Source organism: Corythoichthys intestinalis, chromosome 12, assembly GCF_030265065.1.
Source record: "Corythoichthys intestinalis isolate RoL2023-P3 chromosome 12, ASM3026506v1, whole genome shotgun sequence".
Taxonomy (NCBI): Eukaryota; Metazoa; Chordata; class Actinopteri; order Syngnathiformes; family Syngnathidae; genus Corythoichthys; species Corythoichthys intestinalis.
This window is the reverse complement of record NC_080406.1, coordinates 1544425-1567807: the sequence shown is the minus strand read 5'-3', so window position 1 is coordinate 1567807 and position 23383 is coordinate 1544425. Positions and strand designations below refer to the sequence as shown.

The following is a 23383-nucleotide window of genomic DNA, read 5'->3' as shown; positions in this document are numbered from 1 at the left end:
TTAATATAAAATTTCTATAACTTGTACTAACATTTCTCTTTTAAGAACTACAAGTCTTTCTATAAAGAGAATGTTAATAATGTTAATGCCATCTTGTTGATTTATTGTTATAATAAACAAATACAGTACTTATGTAACGTTATGTTGAATGTATATATCCATCTTGTCTTTCCATTCCATCAATAATTTACAAAAAACAAAGGCATATTTTATAGATGGTTTGAATTACGATTAATTAATTTTTAAGCTGTAATTAACTCGATTAAAAAATTTTAACCGTTTGACAGCCCTAGTTTTTTTTTTTTTTTTTTTTTATGCGTCCGTGATGCCGCGTATGACGTCTCAATGGGCGGCTTTGTTTTAACGACGGCATTGTTTAACATACATTGGCGTTTTACTCTGTTGACTTTGATGAGTCATCACATTGCAACGATCAAGCCGTAACTTACCTGTGGCAGCCTTTCATTTGACCCACATTTTTGCACTCATGCGCACGTCTAAAAATGCTTTTCACTTTTGTTTTTTTCCAAAGTGGAGTCATGCAAGTAAAAGTGCGCTCGGCACCAGAACGATGCCAACGATATGAGCTCTCCTTGGTTACTTTTCCTCACTCCGCTGGCCGCGTAACGCCCTGGCTTGTTTATACAGCAACAAGGCAGCGCCGTCGTTCTCAGGCTTGAAGGCAATGTCACAGTTACATACGCACACCTGGCCCGGTTCCGCCTATGCTCATATATGGGCATAGCTTCCCTACCTGGGCCCCACTCTAAATTCCAATAAGTGCTGCGTTCAAGTGCGCGTGTGTGTGTGTGTCCACAGTGGATGCGCGTCATGGAAAAGTCGCATGAATGGGCGGCCTGTTCTTAAGGTGTTCCTTTTGTTTTCTGAAGGTAATCAGTGAACAGCTTGACTTTAGTCAGGTTGATTATTCAAAGCGGAAGCACGTCAGTCCGGATAGTGCACTCGCCTAGATAGCGTACTAGCGGACCGGGCCGTTTGGTGATCACAGTCGCTTTGGGTAGGAGACACGCAACGCACAATGAAATATTTCCAATTTGCCAATTTTAAATCCGAGTGGAACAATAATTACAAGGACAGCAAAAGCAAAATGAACAGTGAAGACGGGATGAGACGAATAGCATTCATGTGTCAAATTCGCTAGAGACGGCAGTGTTTGACGTCAAAAACTGTTTGCTGATGTTCACGGGAAACTATTGTGTGATCCAACTTATTCCAATATTATTATGGAAAAAGTTAGCATCCAGAGCTGTCATATGCTTTGCATATGATTAGGGCAGGGGTAGGGAACCTATGGCTCGCGAGCCAAATCTGGCTCGCAGACAAATCTTTAATTATTTAAAAAAAAAAAAAAAAAAAAGTTTCGTTATACTCCTTTGAGCATTGCGTGAAACAGCGACGGTCACTGGTCATACGCTGGTTTTGTGCCGTAATGAGTAAAGGTAACTTTTGCGGCGTATGTTAATTTTTGTAATGCACTGACAACACTCCAGCACTTCGCACTCGATATCATCAAATAGCAACCTAGATGTGCTACGCTAGATCCCCCCCAAGTCCCATGCCAGTGGCTGCGTGAGCCCAGGGTGATCATGGGACACGAAGTCCATATACGTACTACAACCGGCGACTAAAAAGCTGGTTTGCAGTAATTTTAGTGGAAAAGTGGCAAACATACATGTCATTGTGTTTATCTATTTACCAATCGCATAGGCAACGCAGATGAGGCACACTGTTCAAGTGGAGTTGCCGTATTTTGCTGTCGAAAATAGCGGCCTATGTGCGCGTGCGAGTAAGATTTTTCAGTTTCGGTGTCCGCATTGTCATTTAATTTTAGAAAACCTTTTGAGAAGATGGCAAAAAGAAAAAGGGACGAGGATTATCGTACTTTTCAGCAGGACATAAGGACATAAATGCGACATTGTTTTTTCTCTCGCTTTGAATGAGTCAACAGACGTAAGCTAATTATCGCAGTTCAGCGTGATTGCAAGGTTTTGACAATGAAACGGATAACAAAGGGGAGGATTTATTCAAGTCCTTCAACGCCTGCAAGTATGAACCAGACTACAAAGCCATCTGCCAAACCACGCAGAACCACAAGTCGCATTAATAGTAAGAAATACTCATCATTGATTAGCAACAGCATAACTGTGTTATTTAAAAGAATTCAGAGACTGACTGAGACGTATACTTTAAAAGTGTTGAAATGACACAAAATGCACACATTACTTGTATTTTTAGTTCTAAAAATATGTAAAATGTTTATGTTTAGAAATATATACTTAATAATAGTTTGAGCGGGGCATGTGCGTTAATTGCGACAAATATTTTAAAGTGATTAATTAAAAACATTAATTACCGCCCATTAACGCCATAATTTTGGCAGCCCTAGTAATAATAATTTGATATTAAAACCCCTCTTAATGTTTTCGTTTTAATAAAATTTGTAAAATATTAAATCAAAAAATAAACTGGTAGCTCGCCATTGTTGTTGACGTTGCAGGGCGGTGACGTCACATGGGTTCCCTGCCGTACTTCCGCAGTGTCACTGTTTAACTATGTAAGGTAGTGATTTAAATACACCACAAGGTGTCAATGGCGAGTTTTAAATTAATTAGAGATCAAAGCAATGAGTGCGTTTTGTCCCTCGACTGACGCCGTAGTTTCCTGTTTACTGCCGGTCCATTGTACCTTACTTTCATTATAGTGTTGTCTTCACAACATAAAAGACTCCTGATAATGGTTCTCAGCATCATAGTTTGTATAAAGTGACTAAATTTGCCATCCAGTGTATTTGTTGAGCTAAAAGAGTTGCTAAAATGTTTAAATAAGAGTTTGACCAAAGTCTGATCGAGTCGCTCTTTGCATTGTTGTTTAACTGTGTGAGAATAGGGCCTAATTAATACAAATTGAAGCGCTTTTCTTTTTGTGAACATTTTTTGGAGAGATATTTTGTTGTATTTTCACTATTTGATAGTTATGTTTGTTGTGAAGGAGTTGCCGAAGGTTATACCAATAAACGGCGCGGTCCGAGCTATGAATCTGAACACCTGAATGGGCCAAGAGTAGTCCTGATTGATGTGCCAGACTAATGTGCAGCTATAGGAAGCATCAAAAGAGAGGTGGGGGGGGGGGACACAAAATATTAAATGTGATGTTTCACTTACTTATTTTTCTTCCTTCTGTCATTGTTTGCATACTATCCTCATTAAGATATGAAAACCAGTAAACGTTTCGATATTTTTAGTTCAAGCCGGCACTGTTTTTTTTATCTGTGTGATTTTGAAAAAGATCAGATTTGGTGGTGATTTTATGCAGAAATGTGAGAAATTCCAAAAGGTTCAGATACTTTTCATACCACTGTACTTCCAGAACCAATTAATTTCATGAGTAGAGGTAACACTGTGTTGCTTTACTGTAGTTTCCCCATTGTCAGCGCAGCAGTGCTTTGGAGATGAAGCTTACCACATGTAGTAGAGAAAGGGAATGCATCCACACCCAGCTCACACATCCTACACACCCACCCACGCACACATGCCTCCACAGACACGCGCACCCGGGTCGCTTGCAACAAAAAAATGCAGCGTACGTTTGCGCGCGCACATTCTCGTCCGGCGGTCACCCCCTACTTTGAGGCTCCGGCAGGGTAATGATTCACTTCCTCTTTGCTTCCCCCCACAATGTGCTCTCGCACGTGTGTGTGCGCGTTAGCAATTGCAGTTGTCACTTTGTGAATGTGTGTGTGCGAATGGTGGATGTGGTCAGGCCCAGTCATCTTCCAGGCAGCTCAGAGGAAACCCACATCAACTGCCATTCACCACACTCTAGGAATAGACTTGCCCAGCACAGGCAGGAATGGAATGGCACGCCTGGCCTTGCCCCTCTCTCGTGTGCAACTCGCAGTGTATCGCAAGTGTTTTTCCAAATATTTCAACCGTTATGTGTTGCCAAATTGTTAGAAAGTGCTCTGATTGGAATATTGTCACCGTCCAACGCCAATACAAAAATACAGTGGACGACCGGTTAGTACATCTGCCTTATAGGTCAAAGGTCACGGGTTCAAAATCCGGGCTACGGCTTCCCTATGTGGAGTTTTGATGTTCTCTGCATGCATGTGTCACTCACACATTCCCCAAATTGTCTATAGGTGCTCATTTGTCGATATGTGCCATACCAGCTTTGGACTGTATATTACCCTTTTGCTAATATATACATTGGTACCTCTACATTAAGGGTGGGAACCTCTTGGTGGGTCACGATACGATATGCGATACAAAGCTCATGTAAAGACTTCATAATGTGTCACACATTCCCCATTTACTGCGTCACGCCTTCCCGAAGGGGGCCGTCCCACACTCTGCTTCATTTATTAGCAGTCGGTCACATGCAGCAATCTAACGCCGGATTTAAGTTGAAAAACTACAAAAGCTGTACCGCATACAAACAGGAAGGCTTGTCTCAGGAGTGATTTGTTCGAGGATTTAAGGTAATTAATATTTTTTTCGTATCATGCGTGCATTTTGGGAGAAATTAGCCTTTACAGCATTAGCGTCGTAGTTCGCAATATTTTCGAAAAACCAATGCTACCTGCACGTTTCTTTTTTGCTTTTAACCAAGAATCGAGAGTGTTTTACATCCATATCTATAAAGAATTCAGGGATTTAAGCATTTATTCATAAGAATTTTCAACCCAAAAAGCTTTGTTTACATATGGCAGCCACTGATTTCCGTACTGACTAGCCTCATAGGTCGTAATACTTACGTAAAACAAATGCTACCTGCACGGTTTTGTTTTTTGTTTTTTTTTTTTGTTTTTTTGCTTCACACCAAAAATCAAGACTCTTTTACAGCCATATCTATAAAGAATTCAGGGGTTTAAGCATTTATTCACAAGAATTTTCAACGGAAAACTCTTTGTTTACATATGGCGACCACTAATTTCCTTACTGACTAGCCTCATAGTACGCAATATTTACGTAAAATAAATGCTACCTGCAAGTTTTTTTTTTTTTTGCTTTTAACCAAAAATCGAGTCTTTTACGTCCATATCTATAAAATAATTCAGGGATTTAACCATTTATTCACAAGAATTTACAATGGAAAAAGCTGTTTACATATGGCAGCCGTTAATTTCCTTACTGAATAGCCTCATAGTTCACAATATTTACGTAAAATAAATGCTAGCTGCACGTTTTTTTTTTTGCTTTTAACCAAGAATCGAGGCTGTTGTATGTCCATATCTATAAAGAATTCAGGGATTTAAGCATTTATTCACAAGAATTTTCAACAGAAAAAGCTCTTTGTCTGTTTTTTCTGCAAGGTCAGCTTTGACGGAGATAGGTCACTTATGAATCGGCCCCGCGCCCCGTGTTCTGTCAATACATTATGAAGTCTATGGCTCACGATAACGATGATCTCACGATATGGCAATACATTAGTCAGGAAATTGTACAAAAACGACTACCGTAATTTTCGGATTATCAGGTGCACCTGACTATAAGCCCCCATCCACTAAATTTGACACGAAAACGATGTTTGTTCATAGATAAGCCTCAGCTGTCCTCGCTGTATTATGGGATATTTACACCAAAAGAGATTCATCGGTAACACTTTCTTTGACAGTGGCATCATACGACTAAGACCAAATGAACCACCATGAAGCTTTGAACCCATTGCCTGTAAAGCTTTATTGCTTCAAGAAGCTTCATTTGGCCATCACTGCTCCCTTGGGGGAGAGAGTCAACCTCTGCTGCCACCTGCTGTCAACATTGTTGTCATCTAACATGCCTCCTAGCATGCATTGCAGTGCTACAGATGTAAATAACAATCAAAATTCATGTTTTGCGCTAATTATTTTTTTCAGTTACTGTTCCAGTTGTGTCATCAATTGCTAGTTATGGTATTTGGTAACACCTTTATTTGACAGTGGCACCAAAAGACTTTTATTAGACAATCATTATTATGACCTGACACTGTCATGAGCATTAATAAATGCTTATTACAGATGTTATTTAATGTCTTCCGTCAAATTATATCACTTTTGAATGGATGTAAAAGATCCGAGCTGGACATAAATGGAGTTAGTGCCATCATTTGCCGGATTACACTCAATGACATCTGTCTTTAGCATTCAGTAATGCCCATAATGGTCCCATGTCAAAATCATGAGGGGCTTATTGCAAAACAGCCATCAGCCAATATCTGATAGAAAAAAAACGTTATGCTAACCGTTTGGGTGATGATAGTCCAATATATTGGCTGACCGATATATGGACTTTTTTTTTAAAGATCGGCTGATACAATTCTACTTTCATGTATGTATTAGTTCCGCGCCTACAAGCCAGTGTCGAACTTCGACCTCAACCCGCTATCGTGACTCCACGCGGCACTTCCAGTGGGGGAAAAGAAATCGGATTGTTTCATGTGTCGGAGGTGTCAGCCTCACCAAAGCATGGAAAGAAAAGTCAGAGATAAGACGTGGCTAAAAGATTAGCACCTTTATCTCTTTCCTTCCTGTGAGCGAATTCGGCCTCAACAAACTGGTCGAGTTAAACCTCACACCTGAACCTACATTGTTGACAATACTATAAAAAGCAACACTAGGCATTTTTTCAACCTATATAAAATATTTTCATAACATTTGTGAAAATATGTCAACTGACAGCTAGTTAAATGATACCTTTATTTTTATCTTGAAGGGGTTTGAATCGCTTTCACCGGGACTAATTAACTTTGAGAAGGGTGGCAGGAACCCTGCCACACAAAAAAACTACAAATGTGCTGACTGCTTTAGAGCATACGTTACTTCCCCCCTTTCCCCATTCATTATAAAGACTTGAAGTCGATGCGAACGCTTTCACCAAACTCTGCAAAGATGGCAGAGCAACAAAAGAGACAAAAGGTTTTGTCTGAGGAGGAAAAAAAGACAGGTTATCAGGCTTTCACTGGCGTGACACACTAAGCCACATGGTTGCTAACCGTCATATGCTATTATTTAGCCACAACTCGATTCATTACCTTTATTACTATTCATTCTTCACACAGCCGCTGGAAACACAAATGTTGTTTAATCCATCTGCAGGCGACCGGGAGATTGATTATTGATTGATTGAGGATTTTACGGCACTGTGCGGGTGTGCGTTGGTCCTCATGGGAAACACAGTCTTCCTTAAAGTGCCTTTGACACAGAAAAGCATATTTATTTCATATTTCACGCAGTATCTTATGCTCCTGAATGAAATGAACCGCTTGGATGTGTGTGGAAGCGTAAGTAAACACTACAAACTTTCTTTAAGTAATGGACTATTTACTTAGGTTTGATCATGGACGGACATGTAGAAAAGTTCTCCTCAGACACATCCTGCCATGTTAGCTGCACAACAACTGCACGCCGCTCTCGTATGACTCTCTCACTGTTTACGTTTTCGCCGTGTCGTAAAGCATTATTTTATGCCATATTCGTGTTGACCATGTGGCAGCTACGCGCTCCTCCGACGTCGGCCGGTTTGTCCGGCGGTTATTGTCCAGCTGCATCCCCGCAAACAAGCCCTCTGCCCGCAGCAGGGGAACGACGAGCTCTAACTTGCTCACCGCCGGGCAGGTTGCCGATCGGCGAAGACAATCGGCAACCCCGCCGCCGTGTGACATGACCCTTGGTAGTTTTGTGTGATTTTTTTTTTGCTTCGAAAAGCGAAAATAAGACTTTGAGATGTCACTCGTTTCGGGTTAGCATGTCAGCTAGTTGTCACTCCTATTGGTTTGTTTACATTTTCCGAAGCCAGGGCAGGGAAATGACAAAAGCCGGACTAACTACAGTGGCATAAAATATTGTTCGGGAGGTGCCAAGAAGTCGACAGTTTTGACCATTATGGAGTCATTTTGCCATGTCGTACTGAATAAATGCAGTTTTAATATTTCATATTCCATTTAGCACAATACTGTTATTTGTCATGACCATACCCTTTATTTAGCAATTGGGGTAAAATATTTGGATAAAAAGAATATCCTGTAAAAATATTGGAGTAGAGAGACTGAAACAATGACATTCTAAATAATTCCTCCTAGATGGGCTGAATTCTAAATCAGATGAACCCATGACCCTGCCGACATTATCCTCCTGTTGGGGACGCTAGAGTCCTATAATAGGGTAGGTGTGGCTAAACGGCAGATTAAAAAACTAATTTCTCGTCATCTGCGCTTTGCCAAATTGTTGTATATAGTCGAATCGTCTCAAAATATGATTCTAATTCACATAATAATGCTATTTAGGACTTTTTTTATCCTGTTGTATGCACTTTAAGGCAAAACACTACCACTTTTGTCCACCGGTGTTGCTAAAATCAACCAAAACTGAAAAGTTATCAAGTGTTGCTTTAACAAAACAACAATGTAAAGTGTATGTCTCTCTATTAGGGCTGAACGATAGTGAAAAAAAACTTACTTTGCGACTTTTTGGAGGTTTGCGATATATCGCAATATATATAACAATATTAAAACTAGAAAAAAAATTACCAGATGACTTGAATAGCTCGCTATTTAGCTAGGTATTTTGCAAGACTGTTTGACTGGAGTTTCCTCCTTGTGTTAACTCATTTATTATTTTTTTCTTTATATTCTTTCAACAATTAATCATATTCTTCATAATAAAAATGTTGTCTTAGAATTGCTGCTGTAATTTGATCCTTTTAATAAGCCATGTAACTTGCTATGATCCAAGGTTTTGAACAGGCGTGATACTGGTGCGTAAACATCTGATGTTGCTCACAGTGGTCCACGGTGTACTCAGGGAGCTTGTGTGTCTGCTCAGACACATGAACAATTAGAGGGAAAATTGGTGCTGACCAATCGTTTGTCTTTCATTTCAGGTTGGCACGGTCAAGCGTTTCGCACAAGTTTCGCGAAGAGAACCATTTGTTGGGCACCCACTACCACGAGAGAGGTGAATATCCACTAATAAAGTTAAAATTTCCCCTGCCTGTTGCACTCTCACACCAATGAGTTTATCACATGTAGCTGTACAATCCATTTGAAGTGGGAGGGTGTGGGTTTAGGGTTAGGTTAGGGCTACCATCGTTTTTCTATATGGTCAGGAAATCGTTCTACAAAACAACTACTATAATTTTCGGACTATAAGCCGCGGCTGTCCTCGCTGTATTTGGAGATATTTACACCAAAATTTATGAACCTGTAACACTTTATTTGACAGCGGCATCATACGACTGTCATGAGACCAAATGAACCACCATGAAGCTTTGAACCAATTGATTGCAAAGCTTCATTGCTTCAGGGAGCTTCTTTTGGACATCACTGCTCCCCTGGGGGAGAGAGTCGACCTCTGCTGCCACCTGCTAAGACAACACAGTTGTTGTCCAACATGCCTCCTAGCATCCATTGAAGCACTTCACAGTGGCGCCATAATTTTGTCATTAGACAATCATAATTCTGACATGACACTGTCGTGAGCATTAATAAATGCTTATAACAGATGCCATTTATTGTCATCTGGCAAATTATCTCACTTTTGAATGCATGTAAAAGATCCGAACTGGACATAAATGGAGTTAGTGACATAATTTGCCGGATGACACTTATTGGCCTCTGTTATAAGCATTCAGTAAAGCCCATGATAGTGTCATGTCATAGTAATGACGGTCTTATGACAGTCTTATGACGCCGCTGTCAAATAAAGTGTTACCTATTAACCCGAATAAATCACCAAATAAGCCGCACTGGACTATAAGTCACAGGATTCAAAATAAAGGAAAATGACATCGCAGGGCGGTGACGTCACATGGTTAAGCCGCCGGGCTTCCAGAGTATGACTCTAGCGACACAAACGTGTCATCTGTTCAACCCTTTCAATTTGAACCCGAGAGGAACATTAATGAGCTTGGCAACTGTTGATATTTCACAAAACGAGCAGCAAAAGCAAAATGAACAGGAAAGACGGGACGGTACGGGAGTAAGGAAAAAAACGGCGTTCTGCCAAAATGTGCTACAAGAGGTGAATTTGACACCCAAAGTACTACCGTGTGCTTTCAGCTTGTTTTGTTCTGAAAATGCCTTAAGAAAATACTTTAACGTAGTAATATCAAATAATGGTGGTTTAAATATGTTACTGACTCTTGTGGTCAACAGATCAACAATCTGGTTTAAAGCTACCACAAGAAAACACAATGCTTAAAAGCAGTGGCATCGTTAAGCCCCCCCTAACTAATTTGTTGATGTTTTATTTTTTTTTAAAAAAGTACTTTGCATTGTGCAAGTGCATTGTGCAGGTCCTAGTAGAGTTAAGTGTGCACTCTTTTTAGCTCTATTTTTGGGGTGACTTCCTTCTGGAGCATCAGCTGTGTTTCTCACTTTACGCATAGATTAGTACATGAGCTGAGCTCATTCACGTATGATTATCATCAGTGGATAGTCATAATAATACACTAATAATAATCACTCCACTACCTTAATTGACCTGTAGGAGTCAGAGCAGAGTGACTTGCCACCCTTAAAAACAGACATTCTTTGATGCTTCCATCTACCAAGTAACTTGCAGTTGTTGCCATTTTCCCCTTGTTGTTCTACTGTAGTGCTGCAACGATTAATCGATTAACTCGAGTATTCGATTAGAAAAATAATATTCGAATTAAATTTTGCTACTTCGAGGATTCGTTCAGTTAAAGTGGCGTTGTAATGGTTTGTTTTGAAAGTGTTTGCATTTAGTTTTACTGATTTGAGTGGCTACACTGCCCTCTAGTCTACTTCATTTCACGTGGCTGAATCAAGCTGCTCCCTGTTAAGACCAACATAAGCTAAATTTTTGTTTTAGCTAATGTTTTTTAATGCATTCGTAATTTAGTTTATAGGTATATTTGGCCGATTTTTTTTTTTTTCTTTGGGGAATACGTGTGTGGACCATTTGTTGAGAGCATTTGAAAAAAAAAAATGTCAGCACATTATAGCATTTAAGCTAGCGGACTTTAGCCAATTGTTCTTTTGTTGTTCATAGATCCTCATTTATTTATTTTTTTTATACTTTTTGAGGCTCAGCTCAGGTATTTTAATTTTTTAAGTTCCTTATCCGATTACTCGATTATTCGAACTAACTACTTCATCGATTGATCGACTACTAAAATAATCGATAGCTGCAGCCCTACTCTACTGAATAAAAAATAGACAGAAACAACAACAATAATTACAATAATAATGAATATATGATCAGTCTTTGTTATCTGTTTGTGAAGTTTTTTGCTTGTACACTACGTTCACATACATCCTGTGCATCTCCTGGGGGCTAAGCCCCCCCCCCCCCCGTTCTTAAAACCTAGCGACGCCCCTGCTCAAAAGTATGAGAGGGAAACACGTGCAAAAAGTCCTTTGAGGCAATGAAAATGTAGTAAAAGACTCAATAAAAATACAAATAGTATGTACTCGCCGCTTTTAACCGATGTGCGCTTGTGTTAGACATCTCGCCCGTAGAGGGGATTGCAGTAACCCGGTAGTATTCGTTGAGTGACAGGGACAATCTACGTCATCACACCGCGCGTCCATTAAAACATGGCACCCTCCGTAGGTCAAAACATGTCCTAAATATTATAGTTTTTTAAATGAAAGGCAATATTTTATGTGTTTCTGATAACATGTTATTGTAAAAGACAACAGTTGTGGCTTATTAGAGCCTTCAAGTCTTTAAGTCCGAGGGTCCCTTTAAGTATACAGTGGTATGAAAAAGTATCTGAAGCTTTTGGAATTTCTCACATTCCTGCATAAAATCACCATCAAATGTGTTCTGATCTTTGTCAAAATCACACGGATGAAAAAACTGTCTGCGTTGACTAAAAATCACCCAAACATTTATAGGTTTTCATATTTTAACGAGGATAGTATGCAAACAATGACAGAAGGGGGGAAGATAAGTAAGTGAACCATCACATTCAATATTTTGTGGCACCTCTTTGGCAGCAATAACTTCAACCAGACGCTTCCTATAGCTGCAGACCTGTCTGGCACATCAATTAGGGCAAATCTTGGCCCATTCTTATCCACAAAACTGCTGTAGTTCAGTCAGATTTCTGGCATGAATCGCTGTCTTTAGGTCATGCCACAGCATCTCAATTGGGTTGAAGTCTGGACTTTGACTTGGCCACTCCAGAACGTGTATTTTGTTCTTCTTAAACCATTCTGAAGTTGATTTACTTCTGTGTTTTGGATCATTGTCTTGTTGCGGTATCCATACATCCTCTTTTTAGTTTCAACTGTCTGACAGACGGCCTCAGGTTTTCCTGCAAAACTTTTGAATTCATTCTTTCATTAATGATTGCAAGTGGTCCAGGCCCTGAGTAAGCGAAACAGCCCCAAATCATGATGCTCCCTCCACCAAGCTTCACGATGGGGATGAGGTCTTGATGTTGGTGAGCTGTCCTATTATTCCTCCACACATGACGTTGTGTGTTACTCCCAAAATATTAAACTTTGGTTTCATCAGTCCACAAAATATTATGCCAAAACTTTTGTGGAGTGTCCAAGTGCCTTTTTGCGAACAATAAACGAGCAACAATGTTTTTTTGTTTTGTTTTGTTTTTTTTAGAAAGCGGTGGGTTCCTGCATGGAGTCCTCCCATGAACACCAATTTTGGCCATATAGTTGATGTGTGCACAGAGATATTGGACTGTGCCAGTGATTTCTGTAAGTCTTTAGCAGACACTCTAGGGTACTTTTTTTTTACCTCTCTGAGTATTTTGCTCTGAACTCTTGGCGTCATCTTTTGGTGGATGCCCACTCCTTCGGAGAGAAGCAACAGTGCCAAACTCTCTCCATTTGTAGACAACTTCTCTGACTGTCGATGGATGAACATCCAGACTTTTTGAGGTGGTTTTGTATCCCTTTCCCAGCTTTATACAAATCAACAATCCTTGATCGCAGGTCTTAAGACAGTTCTTTTGACCGAGCCAGGTGTGTGTTTTATAGTGGGCAGGGCACCTTTAAACCACTCATCAGTGATTGGGCACACACCTGACTTAAAATGTTGGGTAAAAATTAGGGCTGTCAAAGTTATCGCGTTAACGGGCGGTAATTAAGTTTTTTAATTAATCACGTTAAAATATTTGACGCAATTAACGCAAAAATGCCCCGCTCAAACAGATTAAAATGACAGCAAAGTGAAATGTGTACTTGTTGTGTTTTTTTGGAGTTTTATCGCCCTCTGCTGGCGCTTGGGTGTGACTGATTTTATAGGCTTCAGCACCCATGAGCATTGTGTAAGTAATTACTGACATCAACAATGGCGGGCTACTAGTTTATTTTTTGATTGAAAATTTTACAAGTTTTATTAAAACGAAAACATTAAGAGGGGTTTTAATATAAAATTTCTATAACTTGTACTAACATTTATCTTTAAAGAACTACAAGTCTTTCTATCCATGGATCGCTTTAACAGAAAGTCAATAATGGTAATGCCATCTTGTTGATTTATTGTTATAATAAAGAAATACAGTACTTGTGTACCGTATGTTGAATGTATAAATCCATTTTGTGTCTCATCTTTCCATTCCAACAATAATTTACAGAAAAATGTGGCATATTTTATAGATGGTTTCAGTTGGGATTAATTGCGATTAATTACGATTAATTAATTTTTAAGCTGTAATTAACTCGATTAAAAATTTTAATCGTTTGACACCCCTAGTAAAAATGGGTTTATTTGCTCTTTAAGTCTCTGTCATTGTTTGCATGCAGTCCTCATTAAAATATAAAAAAAACTATAAATGTTTGGGTGGTTTTAGTTAAAGCAGCAACTGTTTTTACATCTGTGTGATTTTGACAAAGATCAGATCACATTTAATGGTGATTTATGCAGAAATGTGAGAAATTCCAAAAGGTTCAGACACTTTTTCATACCACTGTACTTTGAAATGGGAGTTTAATTGCATATCCAAAATGATTTCTCCATAAAGTAACAAGAAATCAACGACACTCAATTGTCGAAGGCGTTAGCTCGACCTCTAAAAGAATTCCGCCATAAGCTTTTTCGGACATTCCTTCAACTGACCCGAGCATCGCGCCAAAGCGCAGCGTGACAGTGACAACGTGACCGAGGAAGAGCCGTAATGGCTGGAATGTGTGTCGTTCGGGAAGATGTCCGGCACATTTGGTCCTTAATAAAAGCGGCATTGGAGTCAAGTGACCGTCAGCTGGGCCGCCAGCTATTTGATCAACGCGACGGTCACGAGCTCTCAGGTATGCGGCTTTTGGCTCCTCACCTATGTGCGCGGCGAATATTTTATTAAGGCCGGCTCAGTGCTTCCATTATGCGTCGTCGCCGGAGCCGCTCGGGCCTCGGGGCTAATGGGAAAGAATGACAGGAATCTGCCACTGATAATGCCATGCTCGGAGATGTTCGTCAGCGGATAATCTCCCATATCCTTCCCCGCCCTCAGGCCGCGCTCCGGGAGTTGTATTAAAGCCGGGGTGTCCGAACTACAAAAATCAAAGGGTGCAATTGAAATTCTTTCACATTCATATTTTTTCAACAGAGAATCAAAACCAGGTAAAACTCCCCCCAAAATGGCGGTGAAACATGATCACTCCGTGCTAGTGAAATGGATATAATGTCTATAAATTATGTGCTGCAAACAACAAAATAATCCAGACGATATTGTAAAATCCAAGTAGTCCCCGGGTTATGAGTTCGGTTCCTATGCCGATACCCCTAAATACCCCCTAAATCTCAAAAATAACTATCCAAAAACATGTATTATACATCCTCGCCAAGATGTTGGAGCTAAGTCCGTAACGACAATGTCAGATGTCAATGTAGTTTACTGACTTCATTCAGCTCCTCATGACATGAACACTTGCAGAATGTAACTAAAATTAAAATGAAATTAAATCAGTTTTATCTTCAATAACAAATTTACATTTATAGCTAGCTGCTGATAGAGCAACAACAATTCACACAAACGATTAGCATCTATCAGTTAGTGTCCGCACATCATCAAAAAAACAATCACATAAACGCACAATAAACAGTACAAAAGTTGCTATATACAGCCGTCGCCTCTGGATGTTTCACAAGCAACAAATGTGCGAGCAGGCTTGCAGGCTTTCCCCTGTCTCGATCTTACTCAGCTATGTGACGTCTTGGTCGGAACAAATGCGCTCTTCCTCATCTTTGCGCGTGCCCGCAATAATACCTGACCGCAGCCGACAGCCGCCACAAACTACCCCCACGTTGCTACAAACTACACCCACATGATGCTACGGTAGATATCACATGTATATAGAACTAGATGCGAAATGAAAGACTCTGTGGCGTTAGTAAACAGCCAGCACCTTAAAGCAGTGGACGTCTCAGGAAGGCTCTGTTGTAGCAAACCTTCCGAGTGAACATAAGTAACATTTTATCTAAAATACTTCTAAATCAGCAAAATCTTGACTTGAATCTGTCTTCAAATGATGAAACAGTTTTAAAACTTTCCCATGTCGAAAGATGACGGAAGGGAAATAATGCAATAACGGGAGCAATTGACAACTTTAAAAGTTGATTCACAACCAGTGTTGTTTTTGTCAACGACGTCTACAACTAAAATATTTCGGCAACGAACAATTTTTTTCATGACAATGTCGAAACGATAACGAGCCAAAAATGTGTCTTGGGAGACTAAAAATAATAACACGAATGCCAGTTTTCCTCTGACGAGACAAAAATGCACCATAGTTTCTGTCAAGTTAACAAAGCGTGACTTTTATGCGTCGTTAGCCTGCATCGTAGCAGTGTCTGGTTGCGTCACTCATGTGATGTGCTGCGCGCTCCAACTCACGCGCTAGTGTCCTCTCTAGTCTCCCAGTTGCTTGTTTTGAGACACACACGGTAAGATTTGTCTTTATATCTTGGCAAGAGAGAATATGCAATGCCTTTAAAGGTCTGTGCTGAGTGATCATCACACACTAAATGTAACTCGTAGCGTTAGCATCACATTCGCGTTAGCCTTCGGCTATTACTAAGGGTCAGCGCCCTCTAAAACTCTCAGACACCTTTTATTTACATACAGTCCGTGGCAACCGGGTGTTTATGATTAATTGAAAATATTGTACCGTTTTTCTGCTGAGTGTGTTTTATCACGTGATAGATTTGTAGATGCTACAATATGCGCTCATCCGTCATCGATTAAAATTAGACAAAATTAGTCTGAGTTTTCGTCAACAAAAACTAGACAAGGACAAACACATTTTGAAATGACTAAATAATGACTAAGGCTACGTCTACACTTGGACAGATCATTTTCTCCAGGGTATTTTGCCGACTATTTTTATACCTGTCCTAACTTCGTTTAAGGTGCGTTTAAGGGGCCTCCCCGCTTCTGCAAGGTACGCCTGCATTTTCGAACTACGCATGCGTAAAAAGGAGAATCCTCATGTGTTACGTCATCGCCCGCGCGGTTTACCTCTGAACCGGAAACTCATTCCTCGCCCGCGGCAAATTTCGAAATTACAACACGTTTGAGACTGTCATTATTTTGTGATCACTGTTTTTTCGTGATCGCAATTAAACGTATCACACAGGCGCGAGACTGGAAGGGAGAGCACGCTCTGCTTTTACGAGCAGGAGCCGTGTTGTGATTGAAATAAATCTTTATAAAACAACGTAAGCCTGACATCATTACTTGGGATGTTACAATCGATACTCAGTTGCGCTCCTACCACTTGTGAAAATAACAAATAGAAGCATATGGTGTGGCGCTGCGTATATTTCCTGGAAGCAGCAACCAGGACTGTTTGTGCATAAAAGTGGCAATCCTGAAAGCGGCAACAGTTTTGACAGGCAGAAATGTTTAGGAAAAAAACTGATCGCGCCCCTTTGACCGGGGGTACCACGCAGATCATTGAGTTGGGAGGGGCCAGCCCACGAGCTCTGTAAAAAACACTCATCTCCACCTCATCCGCGATGGGAGAACCCCAAATGGGCACTGAATTGAAGCATATAATTGAGACGTAGTTTGAAGGTTCCGGAAAAATGTGTGGAAAAGAAAAGAGCAGGAATGCCACGTCGTGATCGTCCGCCTCCATTGTTTACTATGCTGTCATGCCGCACTAAAAACCGCGACGGCATGACGTCCCTTGCTGAGTATCCGAATGTTGTACGGTGACAGCAGTCCATATTTGGCGGCGCGTAGGCGGCAGGTAACATTACCCACCTACATTAACTGTCTAACAACTAATCCATACTAGTGTAGCCGACATGTGCTATAGTCCAAGTAATTACACGTTTAAGGCCATTATCCGTCCTAGTGTAGACCTAGCCTAAGACTAATAAGCATTATTGTCCAAAAGACTAAGACGAAAATGAAAAGGGCTGCCAAAAACAACACTGTTCACAACATTAAATGACTTCCAAACATAGCAAAGGTTACAATCTAGTTATCGCAATATCCGCAATAACCCTGTGTCTAGTTAAGTTTAGGGTAAAGAATTGGGGTAGGGCATATTGTCCCAAAAACCCATTGAACTTCACGTAGTACAGGAAACGAATTCTTCGCGCCACCGTACCAACAGCAGGCCTGGTTTGGAGGGGCGTATTTTGTATGTGTAGCACTTGTTGTCAGATTTAAAAGACTTGAGAGTGATGTTTGTTTGTCATTTATTGGCCTGAAATGACAACAGCCAAAACTCCATCACGCCACATCAACTTCAGGCATTTCCCAATTAGGACCCACATGAAATGCCTGCACATGCCTGCATGAGTTGCCCTTGCAATCTCCTGACTAAAAATGCTATTCACTTACTCTTGTCCTTATCCATGTCCAATTGTCCATACAATAAAAATAACGAAAATTGCAACGGGTGCTGTTTTACAAGTATTAACATATTAACTGAATATGGTTTGTCCCACATATGAAGTGTGGTTTGTAGCGTTGCTGCAGCTGCAGTCAGACCCTTCTCCGTGCCCGTGCGCTCTTCTTCGTGTGCGCAAATACGTTCTTCTTTGGGTGTACTTGCGCTCTTACTTGCATACCAGCGCTAGAATAAAAGCATACTTCATAAAATAAATGACAAGTTTACTAAAAAAAAACAAAAAAGGACCGGTGTCATAAAGTCGAAATCACGTAAGTCGGGTACGTCGTAACTTGGGCTACAGCTATCGAATATTTTAGTAATCGACTGAAAATTCTATCGATTAATCAATTAATCGGATAAAACTTTTTTTTTTTTAGGTAAAGGGAAATTATAAATATACTGTACATGAGAAAAAAAGACATTTAATCGAATATTGAACCATTTTCAGTCAATCAATGTCTTTATTTTCGATGTACATTGTTGAAAACAGCCAACAATTGCATCTCAGATGTGACTTTCACTCAAAAAAACTTCTAGATCTTATTAAAAAAATATTTCTTACCTAAAAATGAAATTACGCTTGATAACACACATCACTTAAAAGCTACGTGTTTCTCCCACGTGTTTCAATTGCATTTCCATTTGTGTCAAGCTATTTTTAAGTTCAAGTTTTAAGTTAGTCTAAACAGTAAGTCCTGATAGAATTTTGAGTTTTTGCAGTGTTCAAAATAAATGTATGATACCTGCTGTATTGGAGCACATTAGGGACCAGTGCTACTTGGTGTTTTATTCGGCAATGACTACTGAGCTAAAACTGACAGTTAGCTTTATTATGTTTTAATTTTACACCCTCATCACTCTCCAGCGCTGTGTTTTTACAGATTAAGTAAAGCATGTATGTAAGACACGTTAGCCACGCATCGACAGTGGTCATAATCAATAGAAAACTAGCCCTCCGCAGGGCTAACGTTACGTGAGTGAGTGACAGTAATGTTATTTTTATTAGCGATGAGAAGTCTACTGCTTAAAGATGGCGGCTGTTTACTAACGCTGCCCAGACACGGCCGAGTGTGTCATTTCGCATCTAGTCCTAAATGCATGCGTTATCTATGAGACGCATCGGACACTACTTGCTACCACACTAGCATCATGCGGGTGTAGTTTTTAGCAACGTCGGCGTAGTTTGTAGCGACTGTAATAAGTTGTGTTTTGTTTTTTTTTGCTTCTTCCTCTACGCACGTGACGTCAGCGCGTTGTCCCGCATTAAGAGTAGTCCGGGCAAAACGTGATTCTTAGAGCTGGCAAAATTAAACGATTGCTCGAGGTGAATAAAATTACTCGGATCAGTTTTTAAACTCGAGTTACTCGAGTTGCTCGAGTATTCGTTTCAGCTCTAGTCGTAACCCAGGGAATTCCTGCATATATGGCGGAAAACACTCAGGTTCCGCTCTCGACCCCCAATTTGGCCAAATTTCAAAACTGTCCTATATGCATGTGTGATACATCATTGAAAAGCTTAAAATCTCAAATTTCTGGGGAAAGAAACATTTTGAACAGGAGGGTTTTTTTGAAAAGAAAACATTTTTTTAACCCCTAAACCCTAACTCAAGTTGAGAGCATGAGAGAGCATAATTAAAGACACCATGATTTTAACAAGATATTATCGCGTACTTACCTTGTTTCCATCCAAAAACTGTGTGGCATGTCTCACGGAGTGTCAAGACACAGCTGTGAATGGCCAGAGCCGGACTTTGGGGGGATTTTAAGGGTGAAACACGGTAATATAACAAGGGTCGCAATGCAGAAATCGCTCACATCAAGAAGTGGTTGAAATTTTCTTTTTCAAATTCCGAATTTGCCCATTTACATGTAAAATGTCATTCATTATACGAAAAAAAAAAAAAAAAGGCACCCTGGAACAAATTCATTTCGTATCATGAGGTACCACTGTACTAAAATTCTACAGTTTCCTTCATTGATTTCAACATGTCAGGTTTTGACCCAAATGTGTGTTAATGGCGAGGCACTGCTTAAGTGACTAGCGCCATCTAGTGTTCAAAGCTGAGAAGTGCAGTAGGCGGAATTGAAGCTTCTTGTGCAGGCCATATTCCATGATATTTTCATCGTTTGTTGTGGGCCAATCGAAAACTGGCGTAGTCGAGACGCACCTGTATTAAAAGCGATGTTCTTCCCTTGCAGACCGACTGGCCCTGGAGCGGCTCACCCCTTTTTTCGTACGGCGGCCGTCACTTGCTCAGTAGGCAGTGTAGATCCTGTGTAGCAATCAGCAGCTACATCTGGCTACTGGGTCTCTGGCGGCTCGGCCCGCTTCCCTCCACGTTGGACTCGCCGCATTCCGAGCCTCGCGATGTCTGCGGGACGGGGCGTGGAGTTTCTCCATCCTGTGACCCCTACAGACAGGATGTTCTCTGTCACAACTCCACAAGGGGCCCTTGTCAAGGCTTTTGTGCTTTTCCTCCCACCACTCTTCTTTAAAGGCTTCCCGTTTGGCCGTCCAAAGATCATCGATTTGCTTTGTCCTGAACCTGGCATACAATGTAGATTTCTGTGTGCTACAATTCTACAGCTACATTGTCTGCTGGGTTTCTGGCTAGCAATATAAATCGGTGGCCGATTCGTGAACGTCGATAATATTGCAAAGAAGGTAAGCCAGAGTTAATATTATGTCATCATTCCTTGTTTGTTTTTAAAGCACTTCAATAAAAAAAAAAGAACACCGCACTATACTGACTGCTGCCTTTTTTTTGTCCAAGCAGTGGCACCTCCAGAAAGTTTTCATAGGGGTGGCCAGATGGCGCCATAATTTCAGGTTATTATGTTGTTGCAGTGAAAAGACCAGAAGAAAACTATCAGAAAGACTTAAGGACACGCATACTAATATACTTTGGTGTATTGTGTTATATTTAATTTTACTAAGTGCACACTCCATAACAGTCCAGTCAACATTTTGAGTTCCACAACAATTCTGTTTTAATGTGTTATGTATACACTGCTGGCCAAAAGTATTGGCACCCCTGTAATTCTGTCAGATAATGCTCAATTTCTGCCAGAAAATGATTGCAATTACAAATGCTTTGGTAGTAATAGCTTAATTTATTTTGCTTGCAATGAAAAGATACGAAAGAGAATGAAAAAAATGTTTTAAACATTATCATTTTACACAAAACTCCAAAAATGGGCCGGAAAAAAGCATTGGCAACCTCAGCCTAATACTTGGTAGCACAGCCTTTAGACAAAATAACTGCGAACAGCCGCTTCCGGTATCCATCAATGAGTTTCTTACAATTTTAGAGCATTCTTCTTTTGCCAGCTGTTCCATGTCTCTGAGATTTGAAGGGCTTCTCAAGTCCTCAGACAGTTCTTTGGTCTTCTTTCTTTTTTCCATTCTCAATGTGGTACACACAAGGACAGAGGTTGAGTCAACTTTAATCCATTTTAACTGGCTACACGTGTGATCTAGTTATTGCCACCACCTGTTATGTGCCACAGGTAAGTAACAGGTGCTGTTAATTAGAGAAGCATCACATGATTTTTCAAAGGGTGCCAAGACTTTTGTCTGGCCGATTTTGGGAGTTTTGTGTAAAATGATAATGATTTAATTTTTTTCCCATTCCCTTTTGGGTTTTTTTTCATTGGAAGCAAAATAAAGATATTACTACCAAAGCATTTGTAATAGCAATCATTTTCTGGTAGAAATTGAGCATTATCTGGCAGAATTGCAGAGGTGCCAATACTTTTGGCCAGCAGTGTATGCTCATTCTATGAGATTGGTTTTTTTTTTTGTTTTTCCTTGTCTTTTTTTCTGCCAAAACTATCAATATTAAAACAATAGAAGGTTTGAACTACCAACTAACTTAACTTTATCACAATATACATTTTTTTTAGGACCAGCATATTTTATGTGAACTGGTTGTTTTGTATTGTAATTTTGTATTTTGTACAGTTCAATAAAAAAAAAAAAAAAACGTGTTGGGGACGTTGCAACAACGCTCTGGTCGCACCAACTGTTCGGGTTGTTGTTTTTCTATTGTGCCAATAACGGACAATTTACGTGAATAAATGTTCCATTATTTTAAAAAAGGACCATACGATATCCGTTAGGGGTGTGACAAAATATCGAAATGGTGATATATCGTGATGCTTTGTATCCCAAAAGGTTAAAAAATATGTATATATATAAAATAAAAATTTAAAAAACGGAACCAACAAGTTTCTATCAAAACCTTCAACTATAATAGTGTCTAAGTTAACTCTATGGCTGCCATTGATGGCGCTCGACGCCCAATCCATTTAGACTGGGAGGGTCGAACGAACGTTCATTCATTCGAAACCAGTGCATTCACAGTCACTCTTTCTGATTTTCAGGCCATTTACAAGTCAATTTCTGTTCATTTTAGTGCATTTACAGGTCGCTTCCTGTTGCGTTTGAGTCACTGCCTATTGATTTGGGAGATTCCTGGGCTACTTCCTGTTCCGTAACCCAAAATCAACAGGAAGTGACTCATAAAATGCCACGAAAACAAACAGGGAGTGATCAAAATTAATAAAGTAATGATCTGAAATGCCCCAATATTACCTCGTCGCCTAGCATTGGCAGCCACTGATGGCCATAGACGTTCAATCCGTTTGAAGTGGGAGGGTGGCAGCGAATGAACGAATGTTCATTCGCTGCCACCCTCCCACTTCAAATGGATTGGATGTCTACTAGTGGTAAACTCATTCAAATTCAAAACAGAAGCTTGTTTTTCTGTTTATTAGTCGTTTTGTAAAATATCTTAATTTGAGTTCCTGACCAATATATCGATAATCGTTGTATCGCCATATCGTGAGATCATAGTCATCGTAAGCTTTGTATCGCAAATCGTATCATATCGTGAGGTACCAAGAGGTTCCCACTCTTAATATCCGTACTGATATCAAAAGCAAGCAAAAAACAAACAAACCATAAGAAATGAAAAGGGTTGAGTCTCACGCTGCATTAAAAGCCAAGGAATAAAACTGTTTTTTTTTTTTTTTAATTAGTTTGGTGATGGGCAGTGATGGGCCTTGAAATTTAATGTCCTCTAACATGCTGGGGGAAAAAAAGTCCAGATATCGGCCCGATATATCGGTCGACCTCTAGTAGTCTTTCTTGCAAGACTAAATTAGTCAAATGATAAAATGCTGGACAAAGACAGCAGAAGGAATAGAAAAAGTGTGGTACATAAGGAGCACAAAGGCGGTTGTTTGTCCGTCAGGAGGTTTCCAGACTGCCGTCAAGTTGTTCTCCTTATTAGCGCCGCAACAATGTCTTCCCTACAAACGCATTTTCCCCAAAACAATCGACTTTTCATTTCAGTTACATAGCAATATAACCTGATGTTTGCTTCATTGTATTACAGTCACGTTTACAGCCGACGACGTTGACGCCTTCCTGCGAAAAAGAAAACACAAGACCAAGCGAGGCCACGTGCGCCGTTGGCCACGGAGCAATAAAAACCAGTGAAAGAAGAACAACAGAGGATGAAAATTAGTCAATTCAGCA

The 23383-nt window shown here is 40.1% G+C and overlaps 1 long non-coding RNA gene across 4 annotated transcripts in view; it reads left to right on the top strand.

Moving 5' to 3' along the window:
• LOC130927493 (uncharacterized) overlaps positions 1 to 22471 on the top strand; it is an 88303-nt gene extending 65832 nt beyond the window's left edge. For 3 of the 4 annotated variants that reach the window (XR_009066441.1, XR_009066442.1, XR_009066440.1), the window contains one exon: positions 8880 to 22471. This is a non-coding gene — a long non-coding RNA (uncharacterized LOC130927493). The remainder of the gene's footprint in view (positions 1 to 8879) is intronic. The other variant, XR_009066439.1, reaches the window with a different exon arrangement.
• Positions 22472 to 23383: the final 912 nt, after the last annotated feature.